The following is a 15,543-nucleotide window of genomic DNA, read 5'->3' on the forward strand; positions in this document are numbered from 1 at the left end:
GAAGATATAAGGAATTATTTTTAAACAAGCAATGCGCGGAAGTGGAAGAAGACAATAGAATAGGAAGGACAAGAGACCTCTTCCAGAAAATTAGAAACATCGGAGGTAAATTCCAGGCCAAAATGGGCATGATCAAAAACAAAGATGGCAAGGACCTAACAGAAGAAGAAGAGATCAAGAAAAGGTGGCAAGAATATACAGAAGACCTGTATAGGAAGGATAACTATATTGGGGATAGCTTTGACGGTGTGGTCAGTGAGCTAGAGCCAGACATCCTGAAGAGTGAGGTTGAATGGGCCTTAAGAAGCATTGCTAATAACAAGGCAGCAGGAGATGAGGGCATCCCAGCTGAACTGTTCAAAATCTTGCAAGATGATTCTGTCAAGGTAATGCATGCTATATGCCAGCAAATTTGGAAAACACAAGAATGGCCATCAGATTGGAAAAAATCAACTTACATCCCCATACCAAAAAGGGGAAACACTAAAGAATGTTCAAACTATCGAACAGTGGCACTCATTTCACATGCCAGTAAGGCAATGCTCAAGGTCCTGCAAGGTAGACTTCAGTAATTCATGGAGCGAGAATTGCCAGATGTACAAGCTGGGTTTAGAAAAGGCAGAGGAACTAGGGATCAAATTGCCAATATCCGATGGATAATGAAAAAAGCCAGGGAGTTTCAGAAAAACATCTATTTCTGTTTTATTGACTATTCTAAAGCCTTTGACTGTGTGGACCATAACAAATTGTGACAAGTTCTTAGTGGTATGGGGATACCAAGTCATCTTGTACGCCTCCTGAGGAATCTGTATAACGACCAAGTAGCAACAGTAAGAACAGACCACGGAACAATGGACTGGTTTCAGATTGGGAAAGGAGTATGGCAGGGCTGTATACTCTCACCCTACCTATTCAACTTGTATGCAGAACACATCATGCCACATGGTGGGCTTGAGGAATCCAAGGCTGGAGTTAAAATCACTGGAGGAAACATTAACAATCTCAGATATGCAGATGATACCACTTTGATGGCTGAAAACAAAGAGGAACTGAGGAGCCTTATGATGAAAGTGAAAGAAGAAAGTGCAAAAGCTGGCTTGCAGCTAAACCTCAAAAAACCAAGGTTATGGCAACCAGCTTGATTGATAACTGGCAAATAGAGGGAGAAAATGTAGAAGCAGTGAAAGACTTTGTATTTCTAGGTGTGAAGATTACTGCAGATGCTGACTGCAGTCAGGAAATCAGAAGATGCTTAATCCTTGGGAGAAGAGCAATGACCAATCTCGATAAAATAGTTAAGAGCAGAGACATCACACTGACAACAAAGGTCCGCATAGTTAAAGCAATGGTGTTCCCTGTAGTAACATATGGCTGCGAGAGCTGGACCATAAGGAAGGCTGAGAGAAGGAAGATCGATGCTTTTGAACTGTGGTGTTGGAGGAAAATTCTGAGAGTGCCTTGGACTGCAAGAAGATCCAACCAGTCCATACTCCAGGAAATAAAGCTAGACTGCTCACTTGAGGGAATGATATTAAAGGCAAAACTGAAATACTTTGGCCACATAATGAGAAGACAGGACACCCTGGAGAAGATGCTGATGCTAGGGAGAGTGGAGGGCAAAAGGAAGAGGGTCCGACCAAGGGCAAGGTGGATGGATGATATTCTAGAGGTGACGGACTTGTCCCTTGGGGAGCTGGGGGTGTTGACGACCAACAGGAAGCTCTGGCGTGGGCTGGTCCATGAAGTCATGAAGAGTCGGAAGTGACTAAACGAATAAACAACAACGATTGCAAACAACAATAACCACAACCCTGATTTTGCACGGTTGGAAAGATACTTATTCTTGGTCTATTATATAATATCATATCATATATCATATCATATAATAATAAAATATAATATCCCAAGTACCCTTCTTTCTATATTTGAACAAGGATTTTACTGCCTGTAATTCTACCTGGAGAGCTGTTTAAAAATTTGGACTGCATATTCCAATGTATAAGTTTAATTTTCTTTTCTTTTTTTTAAAAAAATGGTTAAATAAACTGACTTGAATGTTTATAATCTAATTGTGTAATATGTGTAACATGTCTTGAATAGATGTGTAAGGCCACTTTTGATTAGTATAAGAACCCTGGGTATGTGTGTTGTGTTCTCTCTTGCTCTCTCTTTATATTATTAAATTAACTTATATAATACGTTGATTAGATTCAAAAGTTCAAAATGTTTTCTCACTTTTCTAAGTCAAGACTTGATGCAAAGCTGTTGAATAACAGATGCAAACAGCCCATTAACTGGAGAAGTGGCTCATATCAGAAGCCCCAAAGATCAGTCTTCAATCATTTTGTATTGTGTGAACCTGGTCACAAGAAAATGGTCTGAGATAAGTTCTTATGCAGCCACTTGCTTAAATTTTCATTTAATGTTACAGTTTTTACACTCTTTAAAGCAGCAGCTCATGCTACCAATTTTATTTTAGCAGTTTAGTAAATAAAGGAGAGGTACATGAGACAGCAATGAATGTCTAAATCAACTTTTCCAAGGGCTATATGTCATTTTGTTCATACCAGAAGGATAGGAGCCTTGTTTCCCCCCTTTTAAAGATGTGGTGCAAAAAAATCCAATACCAGTAAATGAAAAACCCTTTAAGAAAGAAGATGAGTACTTTAAAACATATTCTAAATCACTGAAGCTTTTGCCTTCATAATGTCCTGATCCCAGCTGTTTTCTGTTGGAAACTGCTTAACCTTTATGAACTTCAATCAGTGAAGAGAAAAGCATTGATTTCCAATTTATATAATATCAACATTTTTTATTTGACTTTCATGCATTTCATATGTGGAGGAAATACAGTTCGATCACCACCTTGGATGAAATGCAATTAAACCAAATGCACATTGGCTAGCTTTCCTTTCCTGCATGCTTTAAAACAGGTTTCCATCTTATAATACATTTATAGAAATTATAATATCAATGTCTTATCTTCCCTTCAAACAGGAAAAGAAAAGAATAGCAACTAGTGAGTGAAAGGACATGCATAAGCACATAGGTACATGCACTATCTATCATCCTCTCGATCTTTTCATCAATAATTAAAAATTCTATTATTGGCAATTTCATTTCTTGTTTTTTTTTTCTTTTCTTTTTTTAAGATTGTCAGTTTCAACCCTGTACCTATTCATATAGAATTCAACTCTGTTTTGATAACTCTTACTTTTACCTTGGAGCAGAAGTGAAAATGATTTCATAGTAAGTATGTGCCCAGGCCTGGGGCCCTGAGTGTGTTAAGGGTCCCCCTTCCTGGTTATACTGACATCTATGGTTATAATTTTTCTTGGCTGCTATATATGTTTATTTTTTAATTGTGTTTGTACTTGGTTTTAACAGTTGTTATGATTGTTCGCCACCCAGAGTCACTTGTTAGAGATGGGCGGCCATAGAAATTGAAAAAAATAAAACAAAATAGTAAAGTAAAGTAATTAAACAAAACTCCCTGTTTACAAAGTAAGTCTGCCTCTGCAATCATCTCCCTGGGGGTGGGGGGAACTGCCCCAAATGCTTTGGCCATTGGAGATGCTGGGCTTTAAGGCAAAGATGTGTAATACTTCAATCATTTCAAAATACAAGGGCATTGCATATTTGGACTTTCTTCTTGCATTGTAGACTTCTGCTTCAAAGATTTGACGGCATCCAGTAGGGCAGCTGCTGTCAGTGGTGTATACACAATTCTCCTCTGAACCTGTTTTTGGGAAGACTACAAAACAGAAGAAAGATTGGGAACAACCTTATGATGAAAATGTGGAGCTTCTCAAAAGCTTAAGAAGCTTCAGTTCTGCCCAGGGCAGAGTGGTGTTGATATGTTTAAGGGTTTATTCTCAAGATGACATTCTGCCAAAGCTCAACAGATCTGTTTGAAATAGAAACTTGCATCAAAGAATGAATTTATGTACCTTATCAGGATTTTATGGCTGAAAGCCAATATGCATGGTGAAACCAAAAAAAGAAAAGAAGATATCAAATCTCCACATCATTATGAATTTATTGCTGGTCAGGGTTACTATGAGGATAAAAGAGGGCAAAGTATAAGTCTGTCCATCCAAGTAATAAATTTTGAAAGGTAGAAAAGATTAAAATGCATGTTTAATCTAGGAGAAACATTTACACAACATGCCGTGCTTGGTAAGTATTAGCCTTGATTAGTTTGTCTATTGTTGGTGCAAATCCAACCTGCTTGGTCAGTTGATGGTTTAATGTATTATGTGAACCAATATAATGTGTTACTTGAGTAACCATGTTAAGCACTTCATGTGAATGCAGCCAATAGCTTTTTAAAAAGTCACAGAAATGTAAGCATTCCACCACTGGCAGATTGATATAGAAAGGGTTCCCTGACAATAAAAATGCTGGAGAGCCATTGACTTGAAAACCCCACAGAAACAGCTTTTGTTTTACAGGATGTTTGATAATTTGGCATTTAATTTTTGTTCATCTGGTGTGCAGGCAGAGAAGTAAGAGAGGAAAAAGGGCCAAGGAATGCCAAACACCATCAAGAAAAATAAGATGTCCCTTTCTGAATGACTGCTGGATATATAATGCCATTCTGTACAAATGTTAAGCTGTACATCTGGGCACATGTTACCAGAATTATGCAGAGGCATGCCAATATGACCTTCTGGTCCCAAAATCAACATGCAACAATTTCTGTGCTAGGAATGTCTCCAGATCAGCTCTGTTCTCAAAATAATCTAGTTTTGCTGAGCGGATTGGTTACGTGCTCTAGCCAAGAACATCATTTTCTTGCCCAAGACAAGGCTTTGCCAAATGTTTCCCAATTTTGATATTCTTCCCTAACGAAGTACATTTGATGTGCTTGAACAGATTGCTGGAAAAGATGCTCCCCCACTGCAGCACTGAAACCCTCCATCCATTCCCCTAATGGTGGCTTCTTCTGCATTTTCCTGTCCATGCTCAGTTCAATTTCTCTTTGCTGCTCCATTTGTGAATGCCTGTGAGAGGATTGTGTCATAAATGGCATGAGAGCTTCACCTGGGGAGAGAGAATGACGGTGTGCCAAAATGCATCCCCTTGCATTTCTCCACTTTTGTTGGGAAGATCTATGGAAACCCAGTTAGAACAAGAACTGAATTCACCATCAACTATAGAAGGCAAGAATTACATTAATCACATTCTAACTGGAAGAATGCTACACAGATCATCCAAATGCATATAAGGCACTGTTTTCAAAATAAATAACTAAATGTCGTATTTTCAAATTTCCCTGAAGTGAACAACTCATGAGAGCTTCTAGGCAAAAGAGAATGGCAAATACACACACACACACACACACCCCAACAACAACAACAAAAGAAAGCATGTTATGCTGATGTTAACGAGTATACATCCTTGATTGTTCTGTTTTGGTTTTCACTGCTAGTTCATCAACACTTGAAGGTAGAATAATCAAATCTGAAGGACTCCTAGGTGTACTCAACTTTGAATCTGACTCCATCAATCCTCTTTGCAACATCCTTGGAATGCAGAAGCTCATCATTTTCAGCCCACTTCATGTTGTTGAAGATACTCATATATGGCAATGGTGTCTACTTCTGCTTATCACCAAAACAAAAAATATATCATGAAACTGTTTTACGCAGTATTGCACCTGCATTTTTTTTTTTTTTTTAATGAAGCCAGCGATGTGATTTGGGGAAGTAATTTCACTTTCTCCAGCAATCATCCTTTCTGGCCTTGAGATCTGAAAGCGGCAACATCAACATCTAGGCTGAACCTCAGATTTTCATTCTTAAAAGTGCGCTCTTGCAACCTGCCTTAATGGATGCAGTTAAAGGTGCTGGTGCCTGAGCATCCACATGTCCACCTGCTTTTGTGGCAATAATGAAAGGCATTGCCCTCTTGCATTGCAAGGTCCTCCTACCCTTGGGAACACATGTGTGACATCATGTACAAACAAAATCAGTGGGGCTTGCTGTTTTTATTGAATTGACTGGTTTAACACCACCCATGGACACTGCTGCATGGCTGTTTTCCTTTCCAGTCCTAAGAGGCTCAGAAATTGGTTATTGGAGTGATTCCTTTTCTGCTACAAATGTGTCCAACCATTTAGATCTGAAGGAAGGGCCCTTCTGAAGCCTTTTCCTACTTGTTCAGCTTGGGCATCTGGCAAATTCTCTCCCACATTGCCTTCTACTCCCCTGCTCCTGTCTTTGAAAATTTGCAGAGGTACAGTTGCTTTAACCGACAATCTTTTAATTGTTCCTTAATATTTGCATTAGTTTTTCTTTTCCTTTGACACTTATATTCTGCATTTATTAAATGTTCAGACTGATTCAAACTGCTCTGAATAGAAAGGTGGGATATAAAATAAATAAATTGATAAGTTTAATGAGCAGGGGATCAATAGACTTCAACACTAATCCACATGGAAATTAGCAATGGCCACAAGCCCAAGAAGATTTATGTTAATCCATGTTCTGAAGAGGTTTTTTTTTTTTTAATCCATTCCATCGTATATGTGTAGGTGGGGGTGAGAAGTCAAAGTTTTTTTGGATCTCTGCAGCATATTTGGAATTTTGAGACCATAACATCAGTAATATACCAAACATGACTAGTCAGGGTAAAATTCATGGTTCCCAGGGAACATGATAATGTTCCATTTTTGGTTCAAAATGACCCTAAAAATCCATTTCAGGTATGATTAAAACCTTCTGGATCAGGAAGTGATCCACTGGTGTTTTGACCATTTCAGGGCTGGGCCATGTTCAAGGCACCACAAAAGGTTCCCTCTAAAGAACTATTACATCATCTGGATCATGCAACCAGAACTTCCTGGAATATTCCATCTGCACCATGGTCATCTTCAGATATAGCTAAAAATTTCCATTATATCCAAATGCCAATACATCCACACATTTTTTTTTTTTTTTTGAAAGGAGAAAAGTATACTAGAAAAACACTCATTGGTGAAGTGTAGTATTGTGTACTTATTTACTTAAAGGTGACTAAGCATGTGGCCCTGCCTCTCCTTGTGAAATTCTCTTTTCAGGGGTCAGCATAGAAGGTTCCCATACTTCAGTTACGTCACAAGGTGTAATTAGCATTAGGGAAAGCTGAACCAAGAGGGCTTCCTTCGGCACAGTGCTATGATCATTGCTAAGTGGGAATTCTACTCTATTTCTCCAGGATAATTTCTCCTTCTCCTGGAGAAGCATGGACATATCATTTACTCCAGTTCTTTGCCCACAAATTGGATAATTTCAGATGTGGCCATTTGGACACAGTTTTATTTATGCCTTTTTTCTGAAATCCATTATAATTTATGCTATTGTGGCTTTACACTCCTGTAAACCACCTTGAAGATGATGAAGATGATGAGAACCCTGGATCCTCCATAGCTGATGGATTTGTTAAACTTAGCAGGTGGTCCAAGTTGAGCAGGTGTTATGAAGAGTTAGTGAGTTTCCCAATACCAAGACACATCTCTCTGATGACCAAGTTAAGATGGTAAAAACAATCATTTGTATTTTATCTTCATAGCTAGTTTTCATGTTCCATGAGAGAGATTTATATGTCATTTTATTCTCTAATCTCCTCTTAGTAGTTCTGCAGTGATGATAGGAGGTTATAGCAAAACAATATAGGAGTTATAAAGAATATAAAAACCCAAAGTAACATGCTTTGTATAAGTATTGATTATCCAATGTGCTTAGCTTAAGAGAAATAGAAGATAAGACTTTTTATTTCTAAATATCAAGAAAATCAATTCAGTTGCTGTGTGCTTCGTATGATTACTTTGACTTTTACTTAAGTGACATTCTTATATAGAAGGAAATGATGTTCCTTCTAAGGTCAGATTCAGGAAAAGTATACATAATCAAGCCTAAGACAGGATGGTCCTGTAGAAATAAAGAAATATATTTGGATGGTCACAGTTCTACTATACTGCAGAATGTTGCCACTTAAAAATAATAATAATAATAAAAAACCCTCCTATGCTATCCAGAAAACAGTTCAAGCAGGAGGATAGACAGCCATGGATCATGGAGGCTGTAACTTGGATGTCCCCAAGGATTAGGTGTTAACCTAATAACCTTTCACAACAACTCTGTAGTTGTGTTCACTTGATTGGCTTAACCTAGTTTCTGCATATTTGAATTGATCATATCACAACTAAGCAACTGTTTTTTTTAAAAAACTAACAATAAAATATATATAATATTTGTTTTTAATGGAAAAAGACTTGCAAGAAAGGACTTATAAGGAAAAGTCTGTATAAAATGTGAATTTTGTGATGATATGCATGAACATAAGTACAAGTTGTTGCGTACTTTTTCCTGGATGTGCAAACCGCAAAGTTGAATTCAACATAAAGTCAGTCAGGTGAAAAATCTTGGAGAAAATATTGATGCATTCCTAATCTTTTATTTATTTATTTGTTTATACATTTATTCACTGCCCATCTCCCCCTCATGGGGGACTAATGCCGGCTTTATTCAAGTTCCAGCAAATCTTTGGCAAGTTTCTTTCAGGGCAGAGAATCTTTCCAGAGCATGCGGAACATGGATTAATTTAAAATGAATACAAAAAAAAAGAAAAGAAAGGGAAAAAAAAGAAAATATCAAATCAAATCTCAAAATGTATTTGTTCAGTGATGCAGAAGAAAGAGACAGTTAGTATGAAATCATAACTTATTTCTTTTATTTTAAGATAATAATGAAAAAACCAAATAGTTTCCTTAATTTTTAAAGTTCTTACAAGGAAAAAAGAAGATGAAATTCAAGCTGCTGTGCAGAACAACACATGAAATTAAATGCAAAAGGCATAAGAGATCAATCCTCCAGACATACCAATGTTAATTAAAAGGGGAAAAGTGTGTTGTGCTAGTTAGCTGAAGAAGCACATTTAGCTGATGTTCATTTTGAAGGTAAACAGCAAAAGATCAGACTGTTGATTTCACCAGGCACTTTTTATTATCATTCTGGAATGAGTTCCTAGCAAGGAAAATGGGCCTTAGAAAATTATTATTCTGAATTTTTCCCCTCCATGAAAGTCACTTGAACGATAAGGGAATTAAAACAAAACTCTAGCAACAGTCTAGTATGAAGCAAACTGCTGAAATTCTGCTTCCTCAGTGCAAAATTGCTTGGTCTTAAAGAAGAGACGTCCTCTGGCTTGGTTAGGAAGCCAGGTGAGACTCATGGTGAATGAAGGAGCTGATTTCCATAGCAACAGTGGCTCCTGAAATTTTCTTTCAGTGGGAATCTCTGCTGAGGCCAATCATCTCAAAGTTGTCTTCAAAGAAGGTTTCTGAACCCACCTATGCACCATTTTATCATATCCCACCTCTCCTGGCATGGGTTAGAGTACAGTTCTTCAGCTGTGAATGACCAGGACTTCCTTAGATTTCATCTTTTGTTCTCCTCACTTTTTTACACAAAAAACATATGCAATATTATATCTATCTATCTATCTATCTATCTATCTATCTATCTATCTATCTATCTATCTATCTATCTATCTCCATGCATTTCTTAACCAGTTGAAGCTCTAAATCAGTGACGATGATCACATATGCTATAAGACATGCTTCTGATTCAGTCTGCATCATCAAAGGGATTCAGATCAATCTGACAATGTAAAGAGATCCACAGAATGCTCTATGGATTATCAACAATGTGTTTTATGCTGTAGGTTGGACTGGCACTTTTACGGGTGACATTTATGCAGTTGTATCACCCTTTTCCAACAATTTTTTTTCATCAGTTACATCCTGCACACTGATCTCTCAGTTTGATCCCCCTCACTTCCATAACACCTCATACCCACCTAGAAGCCCCAGTCTTCTATAAATGGCTCTCATAACACACCGAATGTTTCACTGACAAACAGTATAAAGGCTTCACTTAGTTTGGTTCTATAACACACTTGCTTTGATGCTTCGTTCCCATCCCTTTCTACATTTTTTTTCTTCAACACTTGTTCAAAAGGGGGAAAAAAAATCCAGAACCATGGAAGGGTGGTCTATATCAATATTGTTTAACACAGGTCCCAGTAACAGCTATACAGTTACTAAAAATTAAATGAAGAAGGGGAAACAATAGAGCTAATTCATTTTTGTTTCATGCAAAATAAATGGTGCAGAAAGAATTAGAAAAGGATAAGAACTGGGTTCTTTGAGAGTGTGTGTGAGTGTGGAAAGATAGCCCTACATCGCTTATTTGTTAAGAAAAACCTTTTGTGTAAGAATATCGATATTTTTTGCCCTGTCATTTAAATAATACCTTTAAATAGCACTTTCTTTATTGTGCCTGACAAAATGATTGATTGTGTTGAAGCTTTTCTCTAAATGTATTTCCCCCCCGCCCCATTCTGGATCAGATAAACAGACATTTAAACCTTACCCAAAAACAGAGCAGAAAAAAAATGAGAGGCAGTGCAAACTCAAAGCGAAATGTGCATCTGCACATCCAGAAAGACCACAACAAGGCTTAAATGGTTTTCACTGTATGGGTAAATGCTGTGCGATTGAGGTCCAGAGCATTAATTGTAAATTCATTTGAGAAAGCAGTGAACATGTGTTAAGGATCATGGAATATATTTCCTCAGCTATATTATCAAATACTGAACAGTTCTTCCCAATTTTAAATAACAAGTTGGGGCAGGGTTATCAGATCTGGACTACCCACATCTGACAACCATGAGATGGCTCCTTGGTTTCTTTATCTTAAAATAATTATTGCAGTGGTATGATCTTTTCTTTTTTCCCAAGCCAAAACCCACCTTTGTCCTTTGAGTGTTTTGCTAAGACCTACAGTGCAAAAGGGAGAGGGTAGTGTCACACCAACATCTAAGCTTGCTGTCATTTCTTAGCATTTAATTAAAATTAAATATCACAGTATGGTTACTCTCCAGTCATTATTTAATAATCCCCCTTTCCTGTCACATTAAAACATTACAATTATGCATAAATTTTTGGTGGACTCTGGGGGTCATATCCAAAATTTTCAGAGGCCATGTGTATCTTGGGTAAGTACTGTGTATCTGTATGTATAGTCTGGGGTAAACATATTTTAATAAAATAAAGGTGCTGAAACAGTTTTGACATTAATAGAAGTGTAGCCATTGGTAAATGGTAAGCTAAATTGCTACAGCAGCCAATAATTATCCCTTTTTCCTCTTTCTTTTTCATATTTCACAGGAAACCCAGTTCTAGTTCTCTTAGATGCTTCCACCCTCTGCTGCTAATTCAGAATTCAATAGTAGCACAATTTCTCTAAGGCAGAACCACTGTTTATTTCAGTGGTTGGCCAACACCTTCTAAACATGGTTGCCAGAAACAGAATACCAGTTTCCTGATATTTTAAAATAAAAGACTCATGAAAACCTGTTCATAAGTTTCAAAATAGGCGAATCACAGTTCAATAAACAAAAGATTTCCCCAAATCCAACCACAAAATCTCAGTTCCATCCATGTGTGTTACGTACAACCTTTTGGCTACAAAATGTTCATTTAAAAATTATGTATTCAAAAACTTGGATGAATTTCCCTCCTACCCATCTGCAGCATGGAAGGGTGAGTGGAACTCCATGATTTTCCCTGTTCACGTCTCAGGTTGTGCTTGAGGAATTTTACAGGGTTGAGTCAATTATTTCTCAGAGATTATATTTTTAAGTTTCTGCACTGAGCAAAATTAATTGGGGATTGTATAGTATGTGTGCATATACCTTCAAATCAGTCTATAATATCATTTTTGCTGTTGTGGTTTACAAAAAGCTCACTGTTTAGTGATCAAGTCAAGCTTTAGAAAGCATCTTGTTCTTACTACCCAGTTTGTTGACATCCACATCGTATTTCTTGTCTTATTCTGTTTTGGGCTGAACAGGCAAATGAGAAGCTTTTATCCACCCTAAAACCTCAGTGGCACTCCATACACTTTCAACTCAACAGGAGACCAAAATGATGGCACTTTGTATTCACAGCACTTATCCATGAAAGCAAATCTATGGCTTTCAAATGACAGGCCTTGGTCCCCATTTTATATGTCACATAATAGACTTAATTACATATCACATTCCTCTCCTTAAAAGCAGACCTTCCTTCAAAAAATATCACACATACTTGCATCAAATAGCACGCTGCATAAGTACGTAAACTTAAGTGTGAACTCCTTTTTTGTACACCTGACAAACCTTATTTCGGGACTTCACAAATCTGAGCAGCAATATTTCTGAAAAATACCTTGAAAAGAAAGAAAAGAAAAGAAAAAGATACCTTGAAAAGAGTCAGACAAATTGACCTAGAGTTGGACACGACTGAACGGATAGACAAGACAAGACCTTGAAAAGTGGAGGAAGAAAGCAATCTAGAAACTTCAAAAGGAAGGACTTGCCCACGACTGCCATCTACCTTAGAATGCTTTTATGACCTCCATGAATTTGGAAACTTCAAATAATGACTTGAGCTCTCCTCCTCTGTTTCTCTTCTAACCTGCTACTGTGCTCGTTTGTTTCTATTGCTGCTTTTTCACTGCTATCATCCAACCCTTTTATAAACTCAGAGGAAGAACCAGGGCCTATTACCCTTGGTTAATAAACCTACAGTATTTAGATTGAGGGTGCTGCCTACAGTAGGTTGGAACTACAATCCTTGAGCTTTTCTTTTGATCGTTGCTGTGAAAATTCATCTCCGTTTAATTCTGAGCAGCCATTCCAGTTTCATTCCTGAAGCACAGCTTGACTTGTGCTGGAATTCAGCCAAATGTCTTCTTCTGCCACATAGCTCAGGGTGAACAATGGTTGCCACTAAGAAAGAAAGGTCAAGCTGCTTTGGCACCAAAATGGAGCAATTATTTAAAATCCCAGAAGTAAGTCACTGGTGATAAAGAGTGTGGTTGTCTGAGACGATGCAATAGTCACAGGGGTCAATAACCCTCATATAGTCAAGGAGGCAAGGGGATGACAATATTCTGAATTCTTGCTCCAATTCCTTATCTGCAAGATTACAGAACTAATTAGCAAATTTGCAAAAAAAAAGTTACTTCTTAAACACTCCATCAACTGAAATATGCAACACTTTTAAGAGATGATGGTGATGATGATGATGATGATGTTGATGATGATGATATTTCAAATTAGCCTTTGGACTTTTTTCCCCACCCAACACAAGGGAAAGTTATTACAAAGGACAATGGCCTTTGAATATTTTTGAGGAAGATCAGATGCATCTGAATTTGACTCCTTTTCAGCGTGTCATGCACCTGTACGTATCAAACTGCTACTTCTAAATCCAGTGTCAGCACTGTCGCCCAGATTATCCCATAGAGATGCAAGGACTGACCTTTGAGTGGAGGAATAACTGAGATTAACCTGGAAGAAGAGATGTTTGGGTGTGTGTGATGGGGAGACCTTTAAAATTAATAAAGAACAGTTTACCAGATTCTGTTTCTGATCTGATTACCACATGTTTCATGCAGTCTTTTAAATTCCAAGATAGATAGATGGATACAGAGAGAGAGAGAGAGAGAGAGAGATGGAGAAATGGAGAGAGAGAGAAAGAGAAAGATATGGAGAGAGAGAGAGAGAGATGGATGGCTAGAGATAGATGATAGATAGATAGATAGATAGATAGATAGATAGATAGATAGATAGATAGATAGATAGATAGATAGATAGATAGATAGATAGATAGATAGAAATACAGATTCTTATCCTGGTTCATAGAAATATGGTAACTACTAGTCTACATAAGCACTCTGTATGGATTAGAATACATAAACCAACCCAATTTCCACCACACCATTTCTTTATGGTTCTGTGGGTTTGTTCTTCCTTGTTTTCCTTGTCTCCTAAATCCAAGTTTAATTAGTTGATTAATCCAGAATCAAAGCATGTACAATCAACAGCTTTTCTGACAAGGTGAAGAGGTGATGCAATTTAATCTGATGAAGCACTCCTTTACCTTCATAAACTTCTACCACACTGGTGTAGGCTCTCCTGCCACTTGCAAGAGGCAGATGAGGCTTCTGCTCAGGTGTGACACTTGTGTTAGAAGTGTCAGAATTGGTTTGGGTGTACACAGCTCAGCACAGGAGATGTTTAGAAGGATTATTTCTGCATGGCAGGGAAGTGGAGTCCTTTCAGCTCCTCTCCAGCTCATTGCAAAGCAGAAGAATGGAAGACAATTGGCTATGCAATCCCCCACTTTTAATTGACTCTCCAGGATTCCTCAAGAGTGGCAACTGCACAAGGGTCTCCTTCCTTCAGATAGAAGTGTCAAAGTGTCAAAGCTAAGCACTCTTTTAACACAGTATGCTACTGAAACACATTTTTGTTTAAAATAGTGTGCTATTCAAACATCTCCTCTGGTTATAAAACCGGCAACTCTAGCCATGCCTTTCCTGATTGAAAGTGTTACTTAACTTACTATGTTGTTTTGCCTTGGAAAGAGAAAATTGCCATGGCTTTCTCAAGAAGGGTCTGTCTCATCCTCAGTCAGTCAAAATTAAGCCTGCTGCCAGAAGCTCCGTGCATCAGAAATGCCATGGGTAGTAAAGCCAGCTCTGAGCTGACTACTTGACCGTGTGAAAAGGAGGGAGCAAGAAGTGAGGTAGACTTGGAGTGCATGGGTTGTCATTTACCCAATCCAGGACCACCAAAAATTAACCACCACAGGAACTGAACTGGCTAAATAACCCAGGAGTACCCCAACTGCTTCTTGGAATAAATCCTTCAAATCTAAACCAAAGACAAGAAGCTTCTCCGAGATTTGCACTGTCATAAGCCATGGTTTTCTACTCATCTTTCACACTTCTCCCCTATACTTCTAAATCAGGTATTTAAGAGTGTGTAGACACAGAAGGGGATGCGGTGGCATGCGGGTTAAACCGCTGAGCTGCTGAGCTTGCTGATCGGAAGGTCGGCGGTTTGAATCCGCGTGACGGGGTGAGCTCCCGTTGCTAGTCCCAGCTCCTGCCAACCTAGCAGTTCGAAAACATGCAAATGTGAGTAGATTAATAGGCACCGCTTCAGCGGGCAGGTAACGGCATTCCATTTAGTCATGCCGGCCACATGACCACAGAGGAAGTGTCTACGGACAAACGCCGGCTCTTCGGCTTTGAAACGGAGATGAGCACCGCCCCCTAGAGTCAGACATGACTGGACTTAATGTCAAGGGAAACCTTTACCTTTATGTAGACACAGAAGATGATGTAAAGATAATGTCTCCCTTTAGCTCAGCTTAATTCCTGGTAACTTCATATCACTAACTTCTTTGCAGAGGTTTTTCAATTTAGCAGTCTAATGCCTAATCCTGGGAGGGCTCCCACTCTTCTGGCCTGATCCTGCTTGGCTTCCAAACCCAGAAAACATCAGCCAGGTGCTGAAACCAAGGTGAAGTACAGAATGGGTGAACTGAGGTCCAGTCCAGTCATTAAAGCGATTGGACTGGGCTCAGTTCAACAGATCAGTATGAAGTAGAAAACAGTGGAACAGCTGGTTTAAGATGTGTGGTGTAACATACCTTAAGCC

The sequence above is a fragment of the Candoia aspera genome, chromosome 12, assembly GCF_035149785.1.
Source record: "Candoia aspera isolate rCanAsp1 chromosome 12, rCanAsp1.hap2, whole genome shotgun sequence".
In the NCBI taxonomy this organism is placed as follows: Eukaryota; Metazoa; Chordata; class Lepidosauria; order Squamata; family Boidae; genus Candoia; species Candoia aspera.